At 52.1% G+C, this 4,787-nt stretch overlaps 1 long non-coding RNA gene across 3 annotated transcripts; it reads left to right on the forward strand.

Annotated features, from left to right (window-relative positions):
* The first annotated feature begins 346 nt into the window (after positions 1 to 346).
* Positions 347 to 4,527, forward strand: LOC135174001 (uncharacterized). 3 transcript variants are annotated; one of them, XR_010301636.1, is made up of 3 exons: positions 347 to 794; positions 3,476 to 3,655; positions 4,295 to 4,527. It is a non-coding gene; the product is annotated as an uncharacterized LOC135174001 (long non-coding RNA). The 3 variants fall into 3 exon arrangements; XR_010301637.1 differs by lacking the exon at positions 347 to 794 and adding an exon at positions 1,215 to 1,293; XR_010301638.1 differs by lacking the exon at positions 347 to 794 and adding an exon at positions 2,706 to 2,775.
* Positions 4,528 to 4,787: the final 260 nt, after the last annotated feature.

Here is a 4,787-nt window from a genome sequence, read left to right on the forward strand (position 1 = left end):
TCTCTTTGTGCCCCGCTTTGATCCCCCTTTGTGCCCATCTTTGCCCCCCCTCTTTGCGCTCCGCTTTGCCCCCCCTTTGCACCCCCCTTTGCCCCTGTCTCTCTTTGCCCCCCACTTTGCCCCTGTCTCTCTCTGCACCCATCTCTGCCCCCCCTCTTTGTGCCCCTCTATTGCCCCCCCCCGCTTTTTGCCCCTCTTTTGCACCCCCCTTTGCTCCCCTCTTTTGCCACCCCCCTTTGCTCCCCTCTTTTGCACCCCCCTTTGCTCCCCTCTTTTGCCTCCTCTTTTGTTGCTCCCCTTTGCTGCCCAGGGAGGTGGTGGAGTGGCCGTGGCTGGAGGTTTTGAAGCCAAGCCTGGCTGGGGCTCTTAGTGCCATGGTCTGGTTGAGTGGCCAGGGCTGGGTGCTAGGTTGGACTGGGTGAGCTTGGAGCTCTCTTCCAGCCTGCTTGATTCCATGATTCTAAGGAGATCTCCCATGTCCCACCCTAGCTGGAAAACATCTCCCATGTGCCAGTCTGGTTGGGTGCTCTCTCCATGAGACTTTGGGGTTTGATTTGTTTGATTTCCCACCTGGCTTTTAGCCAAATCTCTCCCTGGTCAGTTTTGGTGGCATTTGTTTGTTTTTCACTCCTCCTTCTACCCCCGCAGCACCTGAAGTGAATTGAAGTCTCCTCCCACCCCAGCTGTGGCCACTTTGCCCTCCCTGCTCAGTGCCCTTTATAAGCAGTGCAGGAGGAGCCCAGCCCTAAGCTGCGCCCATTGTGGATCGAGGGATCCTCTGCCCGACGTCCCAGGTGAGTGTGCACGGGAGAGCACCGGGTGCATGGTGGAGGGTTTCAAAGGCCGGGGGGGCTTTGAAGGCGGCGGGCGGCGGCGGGACGGCCGGGGGGGGGGGGGAGACGGGGGGGGGCCGGGCCGGACGGCCGGGGCCGCGCGGGGAGGCAGCAGGGGTTTGTTTGCTCGCTCAAACAGGAGGTTTGTGTTTTGAAGGGCTGTCTGAAAGAGAGCAGCTGCTGGAACACTGCTGGGCAGCGCTGCCAGGACCCTCGCGGACCCCCGCACAGGCTGTGACGTGCTCCTGCAGGTGCGCAGCACCCCTTTGCCCCGCTCTGCTTGCTCCCCTTTCCCCCCCTCTCTGTTTGCTCTCCCCTGCCGCCCCCCCGGCCGCTCGCTCCGCGTCCCCCTGCCGCCCCCCCGAGAAGCTGAGTGCGAGCACATGGTGTGAGCTCGCAGGCCAGGAGGAGCCTGTCGGTGTCTGCAGGGCTGTGCAAGCAGCTGTAGGAGTCTGCCCAGGTCTGTAGGGGTCTGCAGGGGTCTTCTAAAAGGTCTGGAGGCTTTTCTGAGTGTGCAGAGGTGTGCGGGGGTCTGGAGGCATCTGTAGGTACCCTTAGGGGCCTGGAGGGCTCTCTGGAAGTCTGTGGAGCTCTCTGGGTGTCTGTGGAGGTGGTTAGGGGTCTGTAGAGGTGTCTGTGGTGCTGTAGGTGTCTCAAAAGGCTGTGAGGGTCTTGAAGTGCCTTGCAAAGGTCTCGAGGTGTCTGTAGAGGTCTTTAGGAGTCTGCAGGGTTCTCTGGAAGTCTGTAGAGGTCTTTGGGGGTCTGCAGGGGTCTATTGACAGGTCGGGTGGGGTCCCTAGAGCTCTCTAGGAGACTGGAGTGGTCTGTAGGTTTCTGTAGGGGTCTGCAAGTGTCTGTAGCATTCAGTAGGTGTCTGGAAGTTTCTGTTATGGGTCCACAGGTGTCTGCAGGCATCATTTAAGGCTCTGGAGGGGACTGTGGAGCTCTGTCAGGCATCTGTTGTCTGCAGGAATCTACTAAAGGTCTGGAATGGGCTGTAGGGTTCTGTAGAGGAGTGTCTGGGTGTGTGTAGAGGTCTTAGGGGTGTGAAGAATTTGGCAGGGACCTGTAGGGGTCTGCAGACACCTTTGAAAGGGCTGAAGTTGTCTGTAGATGAAGGTGCCTGTAGAGCTTTGTCCATGTCTGTGGTGGTGTGTAGGTGAGTGTGGATGTCTGCAGAGGTGTGAAGGGGTCTGTAGCTATTTGTCAGGGTCTGAAAGAGTCTGCAGAGGTCTGTAGAGTTGATTAGGTGTTTGGAGGTTTCAGTGTAGGCCTGTAGGTGCCTGCAGGCATCATTAAAGGCTCTGGAGGGGTCTATAGATGTGTGCAGGGGTCTGTTAAATATCTGGATGGGTCTGAAGGGGTCTGGGGAGCTCTGTAGGGGTCTGTATGTGTTTGCAGGCATCGGCAGGGGTCTGTAGATGCCTGTAGGGATTTGCAGGGGTCTTAGTTGTCTGTAGAGGTCTGCCTGGGTCTGGAGGTGCATTTTAATGGGTCTGGAGGGCTCTGTAGAGTGCTGCAGTGGTCTGTTAAAGGTGCAGAGGGGTCTGTAGGTGTCTGCATTCAGTGAAGGAGTTCTTTGGCTCCAGGGCACTTTTGTCTAATGTCTCTAAAGTGTGACTGTCCCAAATGAGATAGAGGTGCACTGGCAGTGTGTTTGCAGATGGCCCCAAACTGAGTGGTGCTGTGGAGAAAGCAGAGGGGCAGGATGGCATCCAGGAAACACCTGAGCAGGCAGGAGAGCTGGGCCCAGGTGAAGCTTGTGAGGTTCAACAAGAACAAATGGAGAGTGCTGCAGCTGGGTGGGAGCAAGCGTGTCTGTCACTGCAGGCTGGGGGTGGAGGTGATAAAGAGCAGCCCTGAGAAGGCCTTAGGGGTGCTTGGGAGGAGCTGAATATGAGCAGACTGTGTGAGCTTGCAGGCCAGAAGGAGTCTGTCAGAGGTGTGTAAGTGTTTGCAGGCTTCTATAGAGGTCTTCAGGCGTATGCAGGGGCATGTAAAAGTCTGTGTGTGTCTGTAGGGGCCTGTTAGAGGTCTCTAGGGTTCTATAGAGGCTTGTAGAGGTCTGCATGAGTCTGTAGATGTCTCTGTGGGTCTGGAGGGGTCAGTAGTTAGATTTTAGGGGTTTGCAGGGATCTCTAGATATCTGTAGGCATTTGTAGGTGTTGTGAGAGGTCTTTGAGTGTATGTAGACATTTGTAGGTGTTGTGTGAGGTCTTTGAGTGTAGGCATCTGTTCAGGTGTGTATGGGTGTGTAGAGTTGTGTAGATGTCTGCAGGGGTCTCGTAGAGGCCTGTAAAAGGGTCTAGGGTCGTGTTTGGGGATTCCAGGGTCATCTAAAGAGGTACAAAATGAGGCTTTGGGGACGTGAAAAGAGTTATTGTGGACATCTAAATTGGTCTGGGGTCCTCTGGGGGCTCCTGAGGGGTCTGTATTTGGTGGCCACAAGGCAGCAAGCATCTGCAGGCTGGTGCCTTGCTTTGTGTTCTGTGACTCTTGGCCAATCAGGAAGCACAGGGGATGGGAGTTCCAGCATGAAATGGGTTAAAGGATGAGGCTTCCTGTGAAATGCGTTTGGGGTGTATTTAAAATTGTCTTGCTGTTTTTTTCTTGTTGATTCCTGCCCCCCCTGCTTTTTGTAGGGAGCTTAATTGCTTTAGCCAAAATCAAGTTGGAGAGATGTGTGGAGCCTCAGCCACAAACCCTGACTGTTGGGGGATGCTTTGATAGCAGAATGCAGAGCTGCTGGAAACCCAGCTCCTCCTTGCAAGTGGTTCAGAAGGGGACTCCCTTTGGAAAATGGGGACAGAAACCTCTCTTTGGTGAGTTGCTGTGAAGTGCCATCCTTGGGGACTGATCTCTGACCACCTTGAACTTGTTATTTGGAGGAAAGGAATTTCTTCTGTAGGCTTGTTACCTCCTGCTCTGTGTCTCTGTTAGCCTCTTTTGTAGAAAGAAGGAGAGGAGTTGGATTAAAAGCCCTCTTGGATGGTTCTGCTGTTCAGGAGGGCTTTTGTATTTCTTGTATTACTTTTATTACTTGTTGATAATTGTATTTATTTGTAAATACCTGTATATATTGTGTATATATGCTTGTGTATTTGTGCCACACTATAAATACAGCTTAATTCCTTAACTTCCAGCTGCCTGAACTAGTGTGGTGCATTTGTGGGGAGGAGGGCAGGAAACTGCCAAATGACCACATCTGTATTTAATGTACGTTCCTTTCTGCTTTCCAGCTGGAGAGCTGTTGCTGCTGATTTGCAGCAGGCCTGTAAAGGGCAGGGGTGGGTCGAGGTTTTAAATGGTTGCTGTAAATAGCATTTATGGCTTTAGAAACCTCCTTGCAATTATAATTTAGATTGTGGGAAATTTTATTTTTTGTTAAAATAGAAAGTATTTACCCATATTTATTAAATTTATTTTGTAGAATGTTGTGGGTGTTCTTTTCTCTTTTACAGAGAATGAAGATTATGGAGGGGAAACTGAGGTGACTTCAGAGCAGAGAAGTGATATTTTGGAGGAAAAAGCTGAACAGGTCTATTGGGAAGGAAGCAAAAACTCTGGAGGAAAAATCTGAGGTAAACAAGAGGACACAAGTGACATTTTATAGGGGAAAAAAGTGAGTTAGTCTCTAGGGGATAAAAATGAAGACTGTAGGAGGGAAAAGCTGAGGTAATTGGGTGGAACAGAGGTGACATGATGCATGAAAAAACTCAGGGTAACCCATAGGGGAGACCATGACCATTTTGGAGGGAAATCCTGAGGTAGGTGAGGGTATGTGGGTAACATATTAAAAGAGAGACCTAAGGTAGTGTCTGTGAAACAAGATAGTCTTGTGTCACCAGAGTTATAGTCAGAGGCGAGTCCCTTTGGCCAGAGTACCTTGCTCACCTCCCATTCTCCAGCCCGATGCGGATCCTCTTTGCGATGTGTCTTGAGTCGTGATTCCAT

This window comes from Pogoniulus pusillus, unplaced genomic scaffold (assembly GCF_015220805.1).
Source record: "Pogoniulus pusillus isolate bPogPus1 unplaced genomic scaffold, bPogPus1.pri scaffold_199_arrow_ctg1, whole genome shotgun sequence".
Taxonomy (NCBI): domain Eukaryota; kingdom Metazoa; phylum Chordata; class Aves; order Piciformes; family Lybiidae; genus Pogoniulus; species Pogoniulus pusillus.